The sequence below is a fragment of the Argiope bruennichi genome, chromosome 10, assembly GCF_947563725.1.
Source record: "Argiope bruennichi chromosome 10, qqArgBrue1.1, whole genome shotgun sequence".
In the NCBI taxonomy this organism is placed as follows: Eukaryota; Metazoa; Arthropoda; class Arachnida; order Araneae; family Araneidae; genus Argiope; species Argiope bruennichi.
The window spans coordinates 45,033,938-45,058,612 of NC_079160.1; the positions used below are offsets into that span (position 1 = coordinate 45,033,938).

General features: G+C 31.2%; 1 protein-coding gene across 1 annotated transcript in view; it reads right to left on the minus strand.

Moving 5' to 3' along the window:
* LOC129988712 (corticotropin-releasing factor receptor 1-like) overlaps positions 1-23,763 on the minus strand; it is a 334,441-nt gene extending 310,678 nt beyond the window's left edge. Inside the window, exon 1 of the mRNA XM_056096980.1 lies at positions 23,584-23,763. The gene's annotated coding sequence lies outside the window, so the exon portion shown is untranslated. The remainder of the gene's footprint in view (positions 1-23,583) is intronic.
* Positions 23,764-24,675: the final 912 nt, after the last annotated feature.

Sequence of the window (24,675 nt, forward strand, 5' to 3'; positions counted from 1 at the left end):
AACTTATTACCACAAGTAATAATGACTTTCCCTGAAGAAAACCATATTTTCTAAAAATGAACAGGAAATAAGCTCTCTACTCCGGAGCCTTCATCTGCCGTCATTAATTCTTAACTTCGTTTATTAAGTGGGCTGTAAAATCCTCACAAGCAATTAACTTCCTCAGAGAGCCAGCATTAATTAATACATATCACTCATATTTATTGTATACTTCCTCAATTATTTAGTCTTAAGGATTATAATAGAATTAAAAATATTCCCGGTAGACTTTGGAGATGATCGCTTTCCAATAAATAACCTTCTTTGGGGAATTATCATTAAATCTACCGAGAATTCCGTTAATGAATCCTCCATTTCTCGTCAGAAATTGGATCTTGCTGACCTACTTAAAAGAGTATTTACCGCAAGTTCTTCAATAATTAATAAGGTACCCGAGGGCAATTCGGCCGTCCTTATTTCAGACTGAAACTGGGATGTTTGTGGTAAAATTGAAAATTCCAAACAATGATTATTGATAGCGTAAATACTGATTGTACACTGGATCACTTTTTATATTATATGATTAAAAACCCCCCAAAAATTTGTTTTCCATTTTAACCCTTTAAAGGGCCATTTTTTTCTAGTCATATTATGTTAAAATATTTTAAGCTTGAAATTAGAATAAGAAAAGGGATTTATTTAGCTTATGAGATAAATTTAATTTGATTAATTAATTTGGATAATTAATAATTAAGTAACAAATCAAGACACATCATTTTGTGTAAAATAAAGAACTAAAGCATCTAAGTTTCTGTTTCTCTAAAAACATTTGTCAGAACTTACGCCAACCTACAAAAATTCATACAAAGATTGATAAAATTGGTGGGAAGCATACTTCTCACGGCCCTAGAAAGGGTTAATTAATCTTATTTTATCAAACATCTATTCAGGTATGTATTTCACGAAAAAAGTTCAGGATATTTTTCAGAATAACAACTTGCAGGTAATATGGCCATATATCTGCAAAAACGTTTTTGAAATCTGTTGAGATTCATGACAAAGTCTTAATTATTTAAGAAAATAAATGGAACATTATTCAAAAACTGAAAAATCTTTTTAAAATTTAAAATATTATAAACCAATGCTTTTTATTGGGTCTATAACTACACAGAAAGAAATATAAACTTACCAGATCTAAATTATGGCAAGGGATTTAGAAGGCAAATCCACGCTGATTTTAACTTTCAAAGAAATGCTATGCTCCATGCGCTGTGTAACATTTACATCTTTTTTCGATGTCGCTGAGCTCTTTTTTAGTAAATGTTTAAACAAATGCTGAAATTGTCAAATTGCGCCGCATGTGTAACCATATTAGTCTCAGATACTCTACAACAGATATTAGTCGAATTGATTTTTAATAATGAATAAAAACTTTTCCATACCAGTTGAAAATCCCGTTGTTACGCAATTAACAAACAACTTTTTGCCTTTGTTTTTGATTGCTAATTGTTTTGCATTTAATTGTTGCTCTTTGTGTTTCATTTGCTTTTTATCTTGTTTAAAATATAAATTTGTCTTATTGAGATATAGCTATCTGAAAGCGATATTTTGGTTATTGTTATATATTAAGAATCAGAAGTCTCCGCTAAACTTTCTCGTATATACTCCAATGAAATTGTCACAGAGAACGTCTTGCACAGGCGTGCTATAGCTACGAAATATTTATCTTTGACGTGAATTTAGCAATTTTACTGAATTGGCCATGTCAGCCCTAGCAAAATAATAGCTTAATAGTATTGTTACGAAATTTCCGGGGTTCGTTTGGATAGTGGGAGTTACATGGTGTGGAGAACGCTCAATCAGCAGGCGGCAGTAGAAAATGAAACAACGATGTTTATTTACACGAAGACACACAGGACAGCACAAGGACGACAACTATATACAGCACAGAAGACGATTACCTTCAGCCGAGACGTGCAGCATACAACAAGACTCTCTACTGCAGACAGTAGCGCACAACTTAGTTCAGCACTAGCTTGACTCCGTCGCTGCTCTGCTAATCTCTGGAAGGACAGTTCTTTATCGTCGAATCCACTGGTCCACGACACTCTCTCTCTCTGGAAGACTGGTTCTTCCCCGTCGATCCCGACGACTCTACTCTGTCGCTTCCGCCTACTCTACCACTACTGGGTCACTTCCGAATACTCTCCTATACCACTGCGGCAGCTGCAGGCTGCTCCTTTTATAGATCTCAGGAGGCAGGGCTAGAAGCCTCTCAACCGATCAGGAACGTTCGAGGCGTAACTCGGTTCCTACTGGACGGATCGGGAAAATTCTCGATGTTTCGGGTATAATCTATTTTGGCGCCAAAGTCGCCAAAATCGTCGCCAAGTCGCCAAAGGGTCGCCAAGTTTGTCGCCAAGCTCTGGGACCTCCTATGGAACCAACTATACTGGGAAGCAGCATCACAGGTTCGTAACAGTTTTCAAAAATAGAATTCGTGTTTTAGACGCGTTTTTCTCACCCGATTAAAACAAGAATTTGACACAAAACTACACTTATAGTCGCAAAATCCCATATCTAGTTTGATACATTTAAGTCACTGCGTGTTTGGGATTATTTCGTTTACATGTTTATAATAGGGCAGACCGACAGACGGTCAATCCCTTGATGGATTTGGCTAAGCATTTGATAGGTTTCTAGACTACAGATGTTAGTTCTGAATATCGTATTTTAAATATTTCACTCTCTGCGTTTGGGTAGATCGTGTTAACTTATAGTTGAACAGCCGGACAGACAGACTTCCTCTCAGCGGATTTGTCTCAAAGTTTCATTGAAATCAAAAATTTGGTATGAAGACCGTGCATTAAATTTCATCTGTCTGTCTCAATCATTTTTCTATCCATATTTTTGAATTATCTTTGTCACGGACAGACAGACGGACGGACATTGTCCAAAAATGTGTTTTTCGAACTCAAGAAGGTCTAAAACGTGGAGATTTGTAATAATTACGAATTCGAATTTTTTTGACTAAACTTTTACTATACTAAGTATACAAGAAAGTAAAAAGAATTAAAGTTAATTGCTATTTCTTCATAAGCATGTGTGGTATCAGAGATACAATCTGGAACGAAATCATCCTTTTTTTTGTAATATCAGAATCTCAATATATGTACCAATATTCTAAGCTCTAAGAAGAGCTGGTTTACACTGCTAAAGAAATGACGAATGACTATAATATCACGAAGTTGAAGAATGTTGACTTTTAGACTGCAGAATTTTTCATTATTATTGCAGATATTATTAATTATTATTGCGATTTCTATTAAAGCCAAATCTGGCACAAACTTTTAAGTTTCAGGACAAATGCTGCCTCCTAATTGCGAAAGACAAACTTATTCAGAATTAAAAAAAGTTTTAAATTTAGAATCACTAGCCCAAAATATGGTAGCATGATTATGTTTTAGGCTTGATTCATTTTGCCTTGATTGCATTAACTATTACATTCCAAGTGTAATAATTTTACATTACGTAATTTTGAGCAAGAATACCAACCTGAATGTAAAATATTAAGAAAAACTAAAGTGGAAATCCTATTTTGATATTCAAAGAAAGAGCATTTTTTTTTCTTTTCAGAAAGTTAATATTAACAAAATACACGCGAGCGAAAGATTAAATGAAATTGAAAAAGTTATTTTATTTCGCTATAACAATAAAAAGCATTGTTATAAATGATGTTCAAAACTGTTTTTGATACTTTTTTAATTAAAAAAAAATACTGCTCGAATATAAAAGTAGTGTTACTGAAAAGAAAATTTTCGAATTTCAAAGAGGTGAAAACTTAGTTTATTGAAATAAAATGCTCCCAAGTTATTAAAGAAAATTTTAAATTTCTAAATAATTAAATATTATACTAAAACTTGCAAGAGTGCCTACTGGACAAACAGTAACTTTGTCTCGAATTCGGTAGCTCCAGGTCCAACACGGTATTGCATTACGTGCTTTAAAGAACATTGCCTCATACAGTTTTAAAATAAAAAGTTAACCTAAACTTAAATATTATCATGTGAAAAAAATAATATTAATTAGACAATTATTCGAAAATTCGCTAATTATTTCACCCTAATTTTACTTTGATTTGGTGAAGTACATAACAGCAATTTTATAAGTTTAATTGGCTATTCAAATTTGACTTCCAAGTTTTGCATAAGGATAAAGATAATGAAAAAGTTAAAACACTAAGTTTTTTAGGTTAAATAAAAATATGTTTAACGGAGATGAAAAAATAAAAAAGCTGTAGGAATTAAAACGACCTATAAAATGAGATGCAAAACCTAACGATTGTTTAATTCGGTCAGAGATAAATTTAAAAACATGTGCATATACATATTATATTATATTATATATATATGTAACGATATTTTAAACTTTTAATGCCAATTTAATTAATTTCCAAGATTTTATCTTAATTTAGCCCATAGTAACTTCATTCTAAAATATTCTCTTATTTCGTGATCCAATTCCACTTTCTCTGCTTAATTAATTCAAGAGAAGCTTCATAAAATTGCTTAATCAGCTAAACGCCGATACTTTCACACGCTCGGCATGAAGGGGTAAAAATGTCCAGTAAGCACATTCTTTCTTAAAAGATCCCTGTGTTTCCCTTACATGTGATTGACATGCGTCAGAAATCCCTATCAGAATCTTATTAATATATTAGCACAATGAAGAAATATTTTTCCTATCAAAATCTAAGGTTATATAAGGCGAGGGATAATTTATTTCGCCCCCTTTTTCCCCCATTTCCGCTTTTGGCCGCGCTGTGGCGGACGCACAATGTCCGCGTCTTTGCTTGTAAATAATTATGCCTTCCCAATGGATATTAAAAAGAATTTAAAATAGATAAAAAGTCTCTTCAATGTCTTCAAACTTCATCCTGCTTTATAACAAATAATGTTACATATTAAAAAAGTCGACAGGATTGTTACATGTTACATATATATATATATTTAAATTTTAACGAATTTTTCATTATTCATGCTAAATAGGTGCTAAAATAAAAAAATAAAAATTATGTGGGAGGAAAGATTTAAGAAGTTTTAGGAATTGAAACGACCTATAAAATGAATTAAAAAATATAATAATTGTGTAATTAGGTCAGGGATAAATTTAAAACAAATACAAATATGGAAATATATATATATATATATTAATTTTAACGAATTTTTCAGAATTTATACTACGTATGTGCTACAAAAAAGGCAATAATTGGTTAACATTTCAAATATAATTGTAAGAATTGTAAATAAAAAGAATTCGTAGATAAGACTTTTTATATTTAAATTGTAGGTAAACTCATTTTAAAAAAAATAAAGAGTTCGGTTGCAAATTTACAAATAAAATAAGAACCACATAGGCATGATTTTTGAGTTGACTTAAGCAAAATTAATTTTATTCGAGTAAAAAAAAAGAATACCCGCCGCTTATAATCAACATCATTCCAAAAACTATGAAAATCAAAATACTGACGGAGTAAAGCAACAACATTTATTTTGATTTTTTTTTCATGATTTATGAGTAAAGATATGAAAAAAGATGACTCTTGAATATTTTATTTATGGATAAAAATGACTTTAGGAATGTGCTTCGTTTTTCTTTCAAGAAAGTTTATCCAAAATATATTAATTTATTATTTTTATACTCCAGATTGCATGCATTTTTACCGGGATGGATCAGCTGAGAGAGATGCAATGGGGTTTATTTTGCAAAAAAAAAGAAATATCTGTTGTTTATTCAGAGAGCAGGTGAAATATTTCTCTGGAGCTTAAGGCAACCTTTCTTTCTTGTAAAGTGCATGAATCATCTCTAATCTTCTAACGGCACATCATCATGAAAACAGAGATTGAAATTGAATAAACTAAGCAACAAAACAAAAAAAAACAGCTTTTAAAAATACATATTTCATGATCATCAGTTTTTGTCTTATTCATTTTCTAATTTTTTATATTTTAATTTATGATTCATCAGCACAAACTTTATGGAATCTTTAATTTTTACCGAATTCACCAGTAGATGGCACCACTCGTATTGAATCGAAATTTAATCAAATCAATCGTTTTTAAGGCACATCATGGAAAAAGAGACAAATTGAATAAACTAAGCAAAAAAAAAAAACAGCTTTTAAAAACACATTTTTATTCATCATCGGTTTTTGTCCTATTCATTTCCTATTTTCTTACATTAATTTACAATTAATCAACACAAACTTTATGGATTCTTGTAATAATGTTTACTAAATTCCCTAATAGGTGGCACCACTAGTGTTGAGTCAAACTTTAATCAAATTAATCAATTGTCTTAAAATTAAGTTATGGAAATATTAAAATAATATATTTGTATTCATTATCAGTTCGACAATGGATTCAAAAATATGAATAAAAGTGAGAAAAATATTTTAAAATAAGAAAAAAGTAAGTATGTATTTACAGGGTTTAAAGCCCTTGTAAATATATTTCAGGGCATGTTAAATTCAATGAATCTCAGTCTTCATGATTAAAATAACTGGGTCACATGACCAGAAAGCTTTCACTCATATGGCTAGTAATAGTAAGTAGTAGTATTTTGAATGTAATATAAAGTATTTAGGTGTACAAAAACTTTCTCTTTATGTACTAAATATCTTTAGTTGTTCTTTTAGCGGATACTATTTTTCCATGTTTATTAATACATCTAATATAACATTTACTTAATTTGATATGTTCTAAAAATACTTTTCTTGTATTTTCATCTGAAGCATTTATATAAAAAAGTATATATAATTCCATTTTATTCATACAAAAAAAACGAATAATTCTAATGCACCAATTCAAGGAGCTCTATATTTTCATTACAACTTTATTCTAATTTAGAAGATGATGGAAAACTGTAAATAATATCTTTGTGCCTCTATTAACCTGATTAAAGGAAACTTTTCATATTTAAAACAATATATGAATAATTCAGTTATATATTACTTTTATATGAAATTGCAACTTCTTTAATTATCACCACTTTTTACAATGGAAAACAAATGTGTTATTGGCTCGTTTTTTTTATTATTATTATTATTTTTATACTTTGTTTTGAAATTTAAACAATCTTACAACTACGCTGCATGAAATTCTTTATTCCCATAGGAAATGTATTCGAAATAAAGCGCATGAAAACAAATGTTCGTTTTTAAAAAATCCAATCTGTTTTTGTTTCTTAAGACAACTTCTTTTCCCTTAAAAAAAATCGTTTCTATTTTATGTAAAAAACTATCAATTTCAGCACAATTCGATAACAACTCTCACTGACACGAAAAACATTTTTTTCTGTTGCCAATTTGTAACGTACTTGACAATTTGCCAATCTTTTTTTTTCTCCTTTCATGATTGATTAGTTAGTACAAGGAACGTGTGCGTAGAGTTTTAAGCACAATTTATCAAAAGAGATGATTTCATCAAGTGATGTATCTAAAGGAATTGCCAAAATGATGAAATGACAAATGAAAATTTTAAAACCCTCAGCTGCTTTGCGCATGCACCAGGAAGAGTTTATTTCATCAAAAAGGGGTGAGAGGAAAGCTAAAAGAGGAGATCTTTACATTTAGCAATAGGGTAAATTCATATTATTCAGGGAATTTGAACAGCTCATTTTTCTGTGCACCATCCCTTAGCTAATTGCATACAACGAAAAGTTCTAGCCTCGGTATCCCAAAGTATTGCAAGTAATGATTAATAAATGGAAACACTCATTTGATCCAGAATAACAGTTACTAATATTTTAACTCTATAAATTATCTAACGAATATTTCGAAAATGAATTTAATAAAATAATTCCGAGGAATTCAAATTTATTTTGGATTCTCAAGAAAACGATCTTATGAAATTGCAAAATAACAACAACGCAATGCGTTTCTTTTTTTCACCACATTTAATCAGTTGTTTTTATATCCATAATTTTTTACTCTTCCTTAAGATAATAAGATTCCTCCCACTCAAAACGTTTCTTTAAATCTTATTCTTTTGTCCGGTTTTTTTTTCCCTTCATATTAAGGGGTGTTTTTTCCTCTGTAAATGCGCTTAAAAAATACCTATATTTTTTCTTAAACGCCAATCAATTGTAAATATCACTGACAGTTTAAGCTGCTTGATTAATATTAAATACGTTTTTTTCTTGTTTTTCATTTTTGGGAAACACAATATTTGAAATCAGCATTTTTTTCCATTGCTTACTTCACAAAAAAAATCGATAAAATTATTTTTTCTTTATTCTGATAAATATTTTCTAATCATTTAGTATCATATTAAAGTTATTTTAATTTCCATTGCAACTAAAATAAATACAAGAAAAAAACGCAATATTTTTTACTTTTCTCGCAGAATATATGTATTTTTAGTTAGACATCATTACAAGTCTGTCACATCATTTAAATTGCCCTTTTAGTTTGACTAGAGAGAAATTTATAGAGATTATTAAAATATAAGAAAATTATGTTTTCTGAAAACCTATCTACAAACTTAGCAACAAACCTAGAAAGTGTACCGATAAAAAATGAAACTTTGAGGATTGGCAGGTTTATAGTTTTATCTGACAGAACTGAGATTTGAAGAATCATGCAGAGAATTCCACGTGGCATCATGTCATAAAGAAAATTCATAAATTTCAGAGGAGCTCGAGCGAGTTCATTTTTCTCTGGCGTTCTGTTCAATTAACAAAATGAGATCTATAGACACAAACCGCTTTAGTAGCAACTACTAATGTTATTTAGTGTTTAAATGATACCTGCTGTGTAGATAATTTCTTTATGTGTATAGTGAATGCCTATCATAAATCATATCAATATTAATCTGTAAACTACAGGTTCCGTCGAGGCTTTGTATGACGTAACCGGCGCGATGCCCATCATCCGGGTATTGACACGCGCGATACTTCCAGAAAGCTTCAGAACGCTCGCGCACTCGCCTCAGTGAAGCTTGTAGTCAAAATCAGTTGTTTCATTTCGTAAGTTTAAAAGCAAATAAATTTTTTTTCTAACATGTCACAATAATTGGAGTCAACCACAACTACATTCAACCCTATTTACGACACACTCATCTTGAACTTGTTTCTCGTATATAGGAATATTCGTGGAATACTGTATAGTCTTTGATATCCAGCTTGTTCGGTTTCATTGACCATTCACCAACCCGAAAATTTTCGTAACACCTACGTTAGCATAAAATAAGTAAGGACACTTGGAAACCACGATGGTAAAAGAATAACGTCTCAGATTCGAGGAAAGCGCCTTCCGGCGACGAGGAAAATCCGGTTTCATCGTGCATCCAGAAATTGATGATAAATCCGTCAACAAAGATACAACCTCCTCCAGTTAACTTGAAGGATTAATCGGGGGTGATGTTTGCCAACTCAAACGGCATCGTCGTTATCTGAATATGACTCAGAATTACCAGACCTAGCACGCATCTATTAGTTTAGTCTTCGCGTGATTTAAAACGAATTGTTTACATATAACAAAACTGTAAGAATAACATTTTTGGGGGGAAAGTCCATTTCATCACGTATGGAATAATTCGGGAAACAAATTAGACTATAGTTATACCTGAAAGAATCAGAATAATTCTGCCTGTTCATAGACTTCAAAATTTCGTAATGTTTTTCTCCAAATGAAGATGCATTTGTGAGAACAGTAGTTTAGAAATAAATCTTTTATCATAAAGTAAAGACTGTTGTTGTTTCTAATGGCACTTGTCATAGACAAGCCCACTGACTTTAGAAGTCAGTGATTTTAAGCCAAGAATGCGTCTCTTGTTTTTTCAGTAGCGCCATCTAGGACCAAGAGTATGACTTAACTACACACACTACACCCTTTTTACAGGGTAAACTTCAGTCATACTTTTCATTCACTCATCCACAGATCGTAATTTAAATCTGTATCAGAGAACGATCACCCCTTATCCCTTAGTGGTATTACTCTCGACATGGAGGACTTTGAGACAATGACAGATTTTTTCGTGTGCCAGCCACCACACACATGGAGAGTCTTCGGCCGGCGGGGTTCGAGCTCTCAACCCAAGGGACGCGAACCCAACGCCCTGAAAACAAGGCTATCTCGGCCCGTACAGACTATTATAGCTATTATCAACTAATAAGTTTCAACGGAAATGAAAATTCGCCTTTCGTTATTATACAATTTGAGTAGTTTAAAATCAAAATTGGTATTACAGAAAAACACAATATTCATCTGAAATCTCATCATAGTCTACAGAAAAAAATGTGATTCATTTAGTTAAAATAACGGAAATTCAATTTCTGATTTTAAAAATGGCGGAAAAAACTTAAATGCAAATATGGATAATATTTAGAAAACTACACTGTCTAGTAAAAGCATTTTTATCTCTTTCACTATTTAAAAAAATCGATTCATAACGACTTATTATCAATTCATTTGCTGAAAATTTTTAACAATCTTCCTTCAATATGCAAATTCTCATTTCCATTTTTAAATTGAAATTAATTGAAATGTCGCATTACGGAATGCAGAAAAAAACTGCTTAGAGAATCAATTAGTGAAAATGATTAATCTTTACTTCTTTTTTTTAACATAAATTTCCTTGATTTTTTTTTTCAAAAAGCAAAAATATTGTTTTCAATTTGCAGTAGCATTCAAAGTTTAAAACTGACACAAAATCTGCTTTCAGCATATTTTGAGAATTATTATTAATTGTCACCCTTGCCGAGCTGCTTGCTCTTCGAAATCTTTAATATCAGTTAAACCGTCTAAATCTTAATTTATATCCAGGAAACCGTGAAATTGTGAGATATTAAAGAAATGTCACTTTAATTGTATAACAAATGCTCTGCTTATTCTATACATGAAATTTCGTAATGGAAACCAGTTTCATGACATTATGGTATGGTCGTCTCTTTGACCAAAGTTCGATTTGTCAGTATGGTACTGAAGAAGAATCGGTAAATCACGTGATCAAAAACTATGCACTATAGCGAGAACACAAGCTCAGTTCGCCAAGAAATTGGATGTCTTTTGAAGTCGAAGAACTCAAAAATGTCAGTCATTAAATCTTCCATTATGGACATTTTGTCAAATCTTGTGCATTTAGCTTTCTCCTAATGCAAAAAGTTAATACTTATTTAATGTATTTTATGCATTTTTAATGTTTCACAACTTAATATGTATTGCAAAATGTAACGTTTTTTTTTATATTCTTTGTCTGTACCAATATGCGTTTTCTCTAGAGGGCTGTTTATTGTTTGCAAGGGTCCAATGTCATCAAGTATAATTTGTTCCTTCGTGCTAGGTGGGGTTGCCCCATTAAGTTTCCCTCGTTGCTTCTGGCTAGGTCGGAGCCTCGCACAGTATGACATTATGGCATTATTAAGAACGTAAATGTGTGACTTATCTATCTTAAAAATTCCGGGGTACTGTAACTTCACCTTTTTCAAAAATGGAAGAAACTCACATGATGAAATCTATACTAATAATAAAGGTGTGTGTGTGAAAAATATTAAATATTGAAACGAAATGTTTCAAAACCTTTTCCTTTGACATTTACATGATTAAAATTTTAAATAATTTCATGCAAAAATGATTCTTTCCATGATAATCCATAAAAAATCAAGATTTATTTACCCAATAGAAAACGAAACTTGAATTTGAGGAAGTATATACCCATTACAGCAGGGGGTAAAAGTATGCCCTTTATATTTATTACGAACATCCATTTGAAATCATTGAGTAAAAATTATTCCCCCCAAATTAATGTAGTGTGCCGCGATTTGAACATGTTTCGCAGGTTCAAAATTACTGCACTATCGCTGACTCTCCAAACCCCCCCCCCGAAGGCACACGGAAAATAAATACTGAATGGTCGGTCCGCAGCAACATTAGCGAGAACTATCGTCGAGTCCCAAAGGCCATCACAGGCCGCGGTAGAACCCTTCCCTTCCCTAAGGTACCCTACGTCCCGTCATCAATGGGAGGAGCCAGACCCCCACCTTCTCGTGTACCCTCCAGGGTGGCGACATCCAACCAATATTGCCGGAAGCATCTCATCCTCATTTCGAGATGCCCCCTCGGAGGGGGGCGGGGTTATTGCACTAGGAAAAAAGAGCTTTTGAAAAGCTTATGTAAACCTACGACAGTTATTTCAGTAATAAATAATCTACCCTTCGATAGCTCCAGAAATTGTCCCAATCTAAATAGTTCCTAAGCACAAAAGAAATGAGCTGTAACCTGTTAAATCTCAACACCAGGATGGGTCTTTATATTGATATTCAAATTTTTAATGATATAAATAGAAACCAATTTCACCAATGCATATCATCAAAACGTAATTATATACATCATTTAAACAGCTAGTTAGAAAAAGAAACTTTTTCCTTGACAAACAGGAACGCCCAAATATGGAACAAGCCAACCACCTAAATATTTTTCTACCAAACGGTTCGTAAAACTGATAAAGTTGTAATAACTCATCCATTTAGCAACTTTGCCCATTCATTTTTAGGTTTCATTTAACGCGCAGCTCGTAACTGGAAGAGAAAATTTTAAAACTTTGATACAGATTTCGATCGTCCATAAAAGTTCCCGCGCAGGCAGTTAGTAGTAAGTTTATCGCTGGATCAATTTTGGAGTGACCATGAAACAGCTCACTAGGATGAATTCGGGAGGATTTCAATAAATCGATGAAGCTGAATCGTTATTGTGTCCCGATTGACATATTTTCATATTATAGTATTCATACTGAATCTTCCAAGATTGTTTAATACTGTTTCATTTAGGTTGAATCGAGATTTAAATTGGAAATGAATCAACGAGTGAAACTGTACGCATGGAACTTCGGATCTTTGTGACTTAACTAAATAATCTGAGAATCAAGGAATTCTAAAGTGGTCAAGTTAACAATAGTTTGATCTGTAAAATAGAATAGAATGTTTGTTAATCGAATAAGCCGATTCGAGGAGAATATCTGTGGTTTCTGGAAATTTTGTATAAAAAGAGAGCTAAAAATATATAAATATATTAATAAAATGATGTTTAAAAATCTATACTTATAAAATTTTTCAACCATGCAATATCTTTTTCATTTGAAGTTTTATTTAAAATATAGTTATAAAGGGCATCACAAAATTAACGCAAAATTTAAATTTGCCATCATTCGTGCAATAGTGTTTGTTACGTAAGCATGTTGCCCCGCCTCTCACTTGTAACGCCCTCTAGCGGTATATGTAAAAAACTATCAGTCTTTGTAACATCATCGACGAAGCAGCAACGCCGAAAGGCAAGGCTCAATCCAACTCCCGAAAGCGGAGAAACAATAAAATCTTTAAAATACAAAAAAGGTCCGTCATCATTATCGAACCTCTCCAGTGTTGGGAACCCTATTTAAAAAACAATTTGAAAGCTGTTAATTTTGGGTTAGTAAAAATGGAATGTTACACGATTGGACAACGTATTTTCATTGTTGCACAAAATTTCAAAAATAATGAAAGTCTTGAGGCCATAATTCGAAAAGTTAAGAATTAGCCCCCTAAACGGTATAATATAACACCTGAATTTCTTTTTATGGGGTTATTTGGAGTCAAAGTTCTATGCTAACAAGCCCACAAGCACGCGTAAATTGAAGGAGGAAATTAAATTCAACGCTGCATCAACGAAATTCAGCCACATTTATGCAAAATGGTCTCTGAAAATTTCGACAAAAAAGTGCGTATGTGCCAACAAAGCCGTGGAGGCCGTTTACACTATGTGTTATTCCATGCATAACCCTATTCTTTACAATTCAATAAAATATAATAATTTAAAGAAAAAAAGCTATTTTTTATTTAATTCAAATCCTGCGTTAATTTTTAACATTTTTTTTTATGACATCACAATTTTTTACAGTACATGGATTTAAATAAAAAAAAGATTTATTTTTACAGATATTATTATTATTGGCTTTTTTAATACAGCTTTCAATAGATTTCCTTCAAGATTTTGTATATTCAGAATTTGTTGCGCGTAATATTGTTTAATATACAACTATTGATAAATTCATGCAGAATAATTCTTTTATTTTATTCTTTTTTCTGTTTTCGAATTATATTTCATGAGTATTATTATGTATTTAAATGAATTATTAATTCCAGGTCCTTCCTTTAACTACAAAAAGGAACATATATTTTAACGTAATTTTTCATTTAAACTTTTACTTAATTTGCATTACAACATTTTTTAAAATTTAATTTGAATGTTTCGTTTCATCAGAAACCATTCCACAGATTATTTATTATTACGATTTAGCTCATGAATAATCGAGTTATGAGTTGATCGTTTTTAAATACAGGGCTTTCGAAAAAATTTCTATTATCTAAATAACTTACTTCAATTTTTCAGTTGATTCATTATCTATAATAGAGGGACATTTATTAAAAGATTAATTCAGAATTTATAAAAGAAATATTACTGAAATCTACTTTATATCTTCGCTTGCCGACTTTGGCACAATATCATAATTATAAACATAAATAAGCATATGAGGCACAAAACATTGATTTGAAACATGAAAACAAAAATATAGATATTTCAAATTTACAAGCATATATATTTTAATAATAAAATATCAGCAATCACTCATATGTCATTAGTCAGGGATTGATGAATTCAGTTTTTAGCAAATTATTTAAAAATCTGAGATTTCTGTTATAAATAGATAACAAATTTTGTATTAAATTTACTTAAACTTTAATTATACGCCAACAGAGCTTTTAAAAAACATTAAAAATTGTTTGTAGATATTAACTGAAAAACAAAATTGCATTCAAGATATTTTTAGATACTATATTCAAGTAAACTAAAACATACAACTGCTTTTTTATTTATTTAATTTGTCATGTTCTATATTTGTTCAAGGTTGAATTTTGTATTAGATTTTTTTTAATGATGGACTATAATTTTGAAATTTTGTTCTATTGCACTAACTTTGATGATATGCTATTTTAAAGAAATTTCAAGATTTTATTTTTAATTAATAGCTAATGTAATTAAATTTTGATTCCTTGAACGTGTCGCCATCTAGTACTGAATTCGAGAAAAACTTATATCGAGGTTTCATAATACTTATAAAAAGGAATTAATAATTAATGCTTAAAAACTGAAATAAAGAATAAAAATATATAATCTCAAGTATCCCAAAACGTATTTTTAACAATAGTTTCCATTAATTTTATTATCTTTCAAAGAGGATTAAGATATTAGTTAAATAACATACTTTACAATTCATGAAAAAAATTAAATTGAAAGCATCTCTCTCTTTATCGCGTTAGAGAAGGAAAATAGTTTCATTTCTTTCCAAACATAAAAACGCATATAAATTGTTCATAGTATACTATCTAAATTACAAATGTAATTTTTCAGACAACCTTAGCTATTTCACAACTATTTTTTTCTTTAAAAAATACTTAAGCATTGAAACTTAATTATGTTTTTAATACTCATTAAATTTGAAAATACTCGTTCTAAAATAATGGCTTTGAGAATACTGGCATTTTGTGTATTCTTATTAATTCTGTCAGCTTCGAGACTTAATTTTTTTTCATCAGTGGTCATTACGAAAGAAGCTTGATTATTTCCTTAATGATTCAATTTTATCTTTTTCTTCAACTGCTGGTATAGCAAACGTATTCAGCAGTTCGTTTGTTAATTGAAAAACTGGTTTTAGGTTGTAATTATATATTTTTTTTCAGAGTCAATCAACGATCAAAATCATTTTACGTTTAAATTTTTTCCATTGTTTTATAGAACATTTACATTTTTTTCTATTCTTAGAGACTATTTTACTTGTCTTCATAAAATAGCTATTCTTGAAAAAAAAAATCTGTAATCCAAATTTTTGATATTTTACATGATATGAAATTCTGCGTTATTTTGTTTAAGTTGTAACGGATTTTCTAGCATTTTTTGTGTCACATAGAAATTTTGACCTTCTGAAAGCACAATGTACTTAATAATTTTAAATTAGTTATATATTTTATAGAAATAAGGTTTTTTCCCTAACTTTTCTTTTCGCAACCCTGAATTAAATAAAAGGCACAAGAAAAATTATTTCCAGATATTTAAAATCATTGGATGTCTTCAGAACCGGAATGTTCAAGGTTTGAGACCCGATTCCGTAGAAGAACCGTCGTATAAGCGGGTCTGGATTCACATTAAATCCGTCAGGTTCAAATACCCTCCCGTTGCTGCTCGAAAAGGGGGTGCCAGCTCAGTTGTCGTCTTCGTCATTTGACCGCATTTCAAAATTATGAGGTCCCAAAATAGCCTCAGTGTTTTTTAAAACGAACGTTATTATAACTAAACTTAAAATCATTGCAAAAAAATTAAATTTCTGCAATACGCTTTTTCAGAAATGTAGTACTTCCTTATGAAATAATCAACAGTTTTTTTCTGTATATAAATTATTGTACATTTCTATGCACAGTTTCTAAGTATAAACCATTAGTTTCTTATCCATGCTGAATATTCTGTTTTCATTTTAATAACCTTGCAGATAGTTTTACTAGATCTTACTGCATCTCCCATTGTATCATATTTTGATAGATTACTCATGAAGAAACATATGGAAAAAGGGTGCACAAGCTGAAGAAAGAATCCACACATCCCATATCCTAATAAAATTTAAATGAGACAATTACACTCATGTCCAAAATTAAGGTCACAAATATGTTTTTCAAAGAAATTCTAAATGGATACCAATAAAATTTAAACAAATTATATTTAATATATTGTGAAGGACCGCTAACACGATATTAACTTTTTTTTGTGAGAAAAAATGTTGTTTAGCATTAGTTTTTGGGGAACTACTGAAATTAGACCATTTAGGCATCTGGGATTTTTGCCTGCAATTTTGTGAATATTGCATTAAAACAAAACATTTAACCTGTTTCAAGTGGGAATGAGTTCTCATAATCGTTTAAACGATTCCTTGAGATGGAGAGCCGTTGGCAGGCTTGATGTTGGGCAGTCTCAAGCGGAGATGGTTCGATGGTTACAAGTGGCACCGAAAGTGGTATCCAGGTTGTGGAATCAATTCAAACAAGTGGTACTGTAACCAGGAAGGCCGGCCAAGGCCGTCACAGAGCAAAGACGCCTGCACAGGATCGTTATTTGGCATTAAGCGCACGACGGTATAGGCTGACAACGGCTCCTTAACTTGCTCGTGACCTTGCTGCTGTGTCTGGAATAAAATTCCAGACAAAAAGTATACAGACGTCTAGCAGAGAGGGCTCTTTATGCCCGGAGACCAGATGAGTGCGTCCCTTTGACTGCATCCAACAAAAAAGCCCGGCTGTTGTGGTGCCTAACATATCAGTCTTCGGCACAGCAAGAATGGGGGGGGGGTGTTCTTTTCAATGATGAATCGAGATTTACCATACAGAGTGACACTCGTCGAACCTTCATCTGGAGAGAGTGAGGAGCTCACTATTATCCCTCCTACGTAAAAGAAGTCGACAGATTTGGTGGCAGAGTAATCTTTATCTCGGGTGGCATAATGTTGGGCAGTCGTACACTACTACACGTCTTCGATGCGGGTACTGTCGATGTACATCACTATAGGGATGAGATCCTTGAAGCCTATGTGAGGTTGTTCCGGGGTGCTTTTGGCCCAGACTTCATGTTTATGGATGAAAATGCGCTTCCACACAGAGCCCTGATCGTTGAGGATTTTCTTGAGGAAGAGGATATTCAACGTATGAACTGGCCCTCGAGGACTTTGGATCACAATCCTATTGAACATGTTTGGGATGGTCTCGGAAGAGCCATTGCACAGCGTAACCCCCCTCCTAATACCCTTCAAGAGTTAAAAGCCATGTTTTTGGAAGAATGGGCTTTGTTGCTCCAAGCATTTATTGACACCCTCATAAACAGTATGAAAGCTCGTTGTGAAGCCAGTATAGTAGTTCACGGTGGTCACATTCCATATTAGACAGGCTTTTCCCGAGATAAATGCTTTTTCTTTGATTCATAATGTAACACTTTTTGATATATCCTGTTTCCTAATCCCCAATTAAAATCTTTTCCCTGTTGTTATGTGGATATGTTCTTTCTTCCATTGTAGTGTACCTCTGTGCCAAATTTCGTGGCAACACAGTGAATAGTTTTTCATTTTTCGCAGATTTTATGTTTGTGATCTTAATTTTGGACATGAGTGTACTTAATATCCCTATTAGCACGAAATATTGTACGATATCTGCACGATGTTATTCGATATTCTGAATCAAGGCTAATATCGTGAAGGCATCTTATTAATATTATTGGGAATTTTGTGCAAATAGGTATTGATAAAATCCTTATTTAAAAGGAAGTTTTACGATACAATTTAGCCTTAAAAAAATCTAATTTACTTTAACCTTTTTTTAAAAAATTCAGCAATGCATTTACAATAGTACTTCGTTATGCGTATTCATTAAATGCACGTAAATCTTATAATTTTATGTTTCTTATTTAATAATTGGATATTAGGATCATAAAATTCAATGCCTGTGGAATTATCATTCGTCTTTCTCTCAATTATCAATCAATTTTCCCCATAAAATTGTAATAATCACCCATAAAATTGCGTGGTTTAGACAGAGTAAAGTTGAGTTGACTAAAGAGAGCAGATTCGTTCTAATTACTTACGTTGGGAAAGGATTTTTGAAATCTCATTCCTTTAGAGGTATATCAGATGTACTAATTCTTAGATAAAAAATAAAAACTTATTGCTTCAGTATTTGTCTTAATATCAATAAAAGTCATTTTGACTATGTATGTATATTTGTATGTTCCATATCTCCTAAATGACCAGGGTTAATTAAATATAACTCAGAACACTTATTCTTCAAGGCAAGATAAAGAATACCGTCATCTTCTCCAAGTTAAAATATTAATTAAATATTGAATTAATTAAAAATTAAATTTTTCTGCAGTAACTTCGGAGCAAATTATTTCACAAAAATTATTTTAATGTCATCTTAAAAATCAAAATTTTGCCTTTTTGTGCCAAGTATTTTTTATGCATTTTTTCAACGGTTATTAATTCTTAAAATTTTATCACAAAAGATTTTGAATGCATCGTAACATTAAGTCTCCTATTCACTCAGTCTATTTTTTTGTCATTTCTATATCATATCTTTTGAAAATTAGATGTTTAAAGTTGTTATTTGCCATTGCCAGAAGACTGGAAAAAAGAGCCAAAATACCATTCACCTTCAAGCGTTTAAAATTTCCTATCAGGCTTGCTTTTGCTCTCACAATGACCAAGGGTGTCATTTATGTGATGTAAAAGAATTAAATGTATTATAATAATTTATACAAAACTAGTTCTTACAATAAAAATATTGTACATGAAAGTATATTAATTCCTACCAACTTTGGATATATCAGCTGGTATTCTCTAAAATAAAAGGATTAATGCTGAATTCATCTTATATGTTACCAAAAATTTATATAAAATTTTGATTCCATTCACATAAAAATCTCTAAAGCAGACATATAATATCTTATTAATATTATACAATATATTTAAACGGGATCGAAGACAAAGGGGGTAAAGATAAGCCCTCACGGAATAACCCATCTGACAAAAAAATAGCAAAGAAAATCCCAAACCGAACCAAGCGACAGCAAAACTGAGAATCAGCAACCGGCTCATTTACATTTGGTCTTCGAAATACCAAACAATAGTATCAAATAATAGATAGTTAAAACGAAAAAAAAATGTATAAAAATTGTAAAATTATAAACAAAAATTATAAATATAAACAAAACTTGAGAAACAAAATAATGTCCTTAATTATTGACGATTAATTGAGCTGAACAATATATCCTTTATTATTGACAACTAAAAGAGTAGAACAAAATACTATCCTTTATCATTGACAACTAAGCGAGTAGAACAAAATAATATCCTTTATTATTGACAACTAAGCGAGCAGAATACAATAATGTCCTTTATTATTGACGACTAAGCGAGTAGAACAAAATAATATCCTCTATTATTGACGACTGAGCGAGTAGAACAAAATAATATCCTCTATTATTGACGACTGAGCGAGTAGAACAAAATAATATCCTCTATTATTGACGACTCAGCGAGTAGAACAAAATAATATCCATGATTATTGACGATTTTTGTTCTTCGCACTCAGTTATGTCCTTAATTATTGACGATAAGGGAGTAAAACAAAATAATGTCTTAAATTGTTAAAGACTAAGCATCATCCATTTCTTAAATCAATAGCTTCTGAACAATCAGGATGCCAGAGTTCCAGACAATTTGAAATTGCAAAAAGGTTTTAGGCTCTTATCTACATTCAGCCAGAAGACCACCATTTGCATTGATTGAAAAAATAGCATTTTTTGATAATAAGTAGAATCGTATTCATTGTTTTCCCACAGAAGCATGTAGCTTTACCAAAATAATTTATCATTTCTACTATCATTTTAATCCTTATTTTGATATTTATATTACAAAAATAAATATTTCCTCTAAAAACACAACTTAAAGAAACAACAAGATTAATAAATAGCAAAAACATCCTAGAAACTTCTTAATGTATCCAGTCGTTACAGAAATAAGTTCAAGAAAGAATTGCTGAGAACGTATTTTCATGTTTTTAAATGTTTATTAAATTCTTGATACTGTATATTTATCAAAACGCTCACACTGAATAATGCGTCTAAATTCTTGTGATAATTTAAATTAATATATTAACGTTTATCAAACAGTACAAATATTAACTTAAGATGCTACATACTGCAATTCATAGGATAAAAATGACAAATTTTCTAAAAATGTTCTAATAACCATTCATAATAAAAATGAAATTGAATCAAGAAAATACTGTTCACAATTTAATATCCTATTTTTAAATATTTCTTATATTTTTGATTTTATTAGTATCAAAAATATATGCTGAAATATACATAGTGATTCTAATTAAGACAGTTTAAATCCTTAAATAATTCACTAAACAATAAAAACTCAACTTGAAGTATTAATTACCGAATATATTGAATTAAAAAATAAAAGTTTTTAGAAATGTCCAAAATAATCATTCGTCTCTGAAATGGCAAAATTAAACAAAATAAAGCTCTGCTTACATCTTAATTTCCTTTTTTAAAATTTTTATTCAAATTTTGATTCTATGAATAACAAACATATAAGCTGAAATATGCATATCAATTCTACTTAAGATAATTTAAACCCTTAAGTAATTTATTAAACATTAAAAATCAATTTAAAGTATTAATTATAAAATATATTGATTTTAAAAATAAATTCTCTAGAAATGTTCGAAAACAACTTTTTGTCTCAGAAGTGACGAAATTAGATCAAAAAATTCTACTTACAGTTCAATTTAATTTTTTTTTATTCAAATCTCGATTCTATAAATATCCAAAATATATGTTGAAATATGCATATTAATTCTTCTTAAGATAATTTAAATCCTTAAGTAATGCCTCAAATATTTAAAAAATCGGTAAAAGTGAATTTTAGTGTGCACCCAGCTGCGCAAACAATGCCAAGTCGCCAATAAAGATGGCGGACAAAATAAACAAATACTTCCGCGGAACAGTTACGGTTACTATTTCCCGCCATCTAATTAGAACTTTTTACTGATAAGTATTTTTTTTTTTCATACTGCCCGGTGCCTTCTACAGATGCCTTCGGCATCTGTAGAAGGCACCGGGCAGAATTTTTTAACTTAAAAAAAACATCCTACGGCTTCGCTAGCAGCGGGAGCGGGAACCTAGTAGCTTCGCTAGCACATTGAACATAAGGACTGTGTGGATAACATGAACTGTACATAATCAATTGAAAAGAAAGAATGAAGGATGTTGTACGAACGGATTTCAGAGGGAATCCTGCCCGGTGCCTTCGGCATCTGTAGAAGGCACCGGGCAGAATTTTTTAACTTAAAAAAAACATCCTACGGCTTCGCTAGCAGCGGGAGCGGGAACCTAGTAGCTTCGCTAGCACATTGAACATAAGGACTGTGTGGATAACATGAACTGTACATAATCAATTGAAAAGAAAGAATGAAGGATGTTGTACGAACGGATTTCAGAGGGAATCCTGCCCGGTGCCTTCTACAGATGCCTTCGGCATCTGTAGAAGGCACCGGGCAGGATATTTTAACTTAAAAAAACCTCCTACTTCTTCGCTAGCAGCGGGAGCGGGAACCTAGTAGCTTCGCTAGCACATTGAACATAAAGACTGTGTGGAAAACAGAAACAGTACATAACCAAGAGAAAAGAAAAAACAGAGAAATAAGCAATCGGAACATTCTCCATACAAAATTTGAAACAAACATACTTTCCCCACCTTCATCAACTTGTAAAAGAATATATTCCACTCACCTTCCATCCATTCTGCCGGTTCGATATCAAACCATTCTCAATACAAAATTTCAAACAAGCATCCTTTCCTAATTTCATTAACTCGTAAAATATATATGTATGCATATTTAACTCGCTATTCATCCATTCTACAGGTTCGAAATAATCCCGACATAACAAATTATGAAGGGAACCAACCGTTATAACACCAAAAGAATTATGAGAACTGCGAAGAATTCCATTTGCAGCTGTCTTTGAAAGTGAGAATGCAGACGATTTTTTTAAAGCAAATACTGACAATTAAAAATTGCAAAAGAATAAATATTTTCTGTTCGTATTCACATTAAAAAAAGAAAGAAGAAAATAACTTTTAATTATAAGCTTAAATTTCTTTATAATAAAGAACAAAAGTAAAATCTTTAATCGATATTTTTTTTAATATTTTTAATTTAACAATTTTAATAATTTAATTGTAGTTTAAGTACAACTCAACCATTGCAAAAAATAGTAAACAAAACAGCAGTACGGTTGCTATAAGAGGGATCCGATGGGTTGCAATATTGGCGACAATCGGCTGGTGCACACTAATCTTCACTTAGGCCAAAAAATCTATTTAAATTATTACTTGTAGAATAAACTGATTTAAAAATACAATCTCCAATCAAAAATAACCATTTATCAAAGAAATGGCAAAATTAGATCAAGAAAGTTTTGATCTAATTCCACTTAAATTATTAATTTTAGAATTAATTGGTTTAAAAAATAACCATCTTCAACCTAAAATAATCACTTATCTCAGAAATGGCAAAATCAGATCAAGAAAGTTCTGATTTAATTCCACTTAAATTATTAATTATAGAATAAAGTGATTTAAAAAATACAATATTCAACCGAAAATAACCATTTATCTCAGAAATGGCAAAATTAGATCAAGAAAGTTCTACTTACAGATCTATTTCGTTTTTTTTTTATTTTTAATTAAATCTTAATTCTATAAATATTAAAAATTAAGTACTGAAATATGTATCTTGATTCATCTAATAATAATTTAAATCCTAATAGTAAAAAATATTCATCTAAAAGTGTTATTTACGGAATTCGAATAGTCAAAGAATGGCGCAAACTCTCTAGTAACGTCTTAAAGCAACCATCCATCACAAAAATGGCGAAATAAGAAAGAGAAAAGTTTTGCTTACACCTCAATTTCGTCTTTTTAAATGTTTATTTTCACCTCCAGGCGAGGAACTACAACAACTGCATTTACTGCTGATGAAAACCACCATTTTCGGTGTGAAAACACTTGAGCACCACTTATTAATTTTTGCTGAAGCGCGAAACTGCGCTGGCAAGTGTAAAAGTTTATTTTACTTAATAAATTCCTTTCCAACAGTTCGGTTCGCACATTCTTCAGATGACTTCACGATGATGATGCTTTAGTGAAGTAGGGAACTTCGCTTCCTTACATTGGCGCGGAACCGGAAATGGAAAGTCGACTTAAAACTTTTCCTCGGCGAGTTTTTTTTTAATGAATGGTGCCATTAAAATGCTGTTATGGCTTTATTTTTCGCCGAAATTTCTTTTTCTGAGTATGTAGTTTATTTTTAGAATTGCATCGGTTGTTTTTGCGTTCTATTAATTAGCTTGACATTTCGCAAGATGTTTGCAAAATTGAAATTTTGCAATCTATTTCCTAATGCACTAGAGTTTTCGTTGAGGTTTTGTGTGATTGCGTGTTCTTTAATTCAATGCACAATTTTAGTGTTTTAAAAACTTAATTATCTGTTACATCAGAGGTCCAGAGGTTTATGGACCATCATCCATTTAGAAGAAAAATTTTTGAATCTTATCTCTTTTTAATAAGTGTTAAACCAAACATTGAAGTACTTGTTGTATATTGAATACACCTCTTTGATATATCTCTCTATTATGAATTTCAAAGCAGAAAAAAAATTTAATAAACCAAGCGGGAGTGGTTTCCCCAAAACTTTTTCGCATACTTTAATAAAATTGTCATGCCAAAGAACACCTTGCGTGACAGTGGGGTACAACGGTTACGAAATGAATTTTTGGCGTGTATTTAGAAATTTTATTGAATTTATTGTGTCATCTTGGGAGAGTTATTTGGCGACTAATCCCTGACATGTTGTTAACCCTTAACTGCAGAGGTGAAATTTTAGGAACTGGGGAGGTGCGGTCTACGAGACCGCATTTCGTTTACACTCCAATTAAAATTTCTAATGAATGCTTTAGTATGAAAAACTGCCAATATATTTTGCAGATATTTTTCT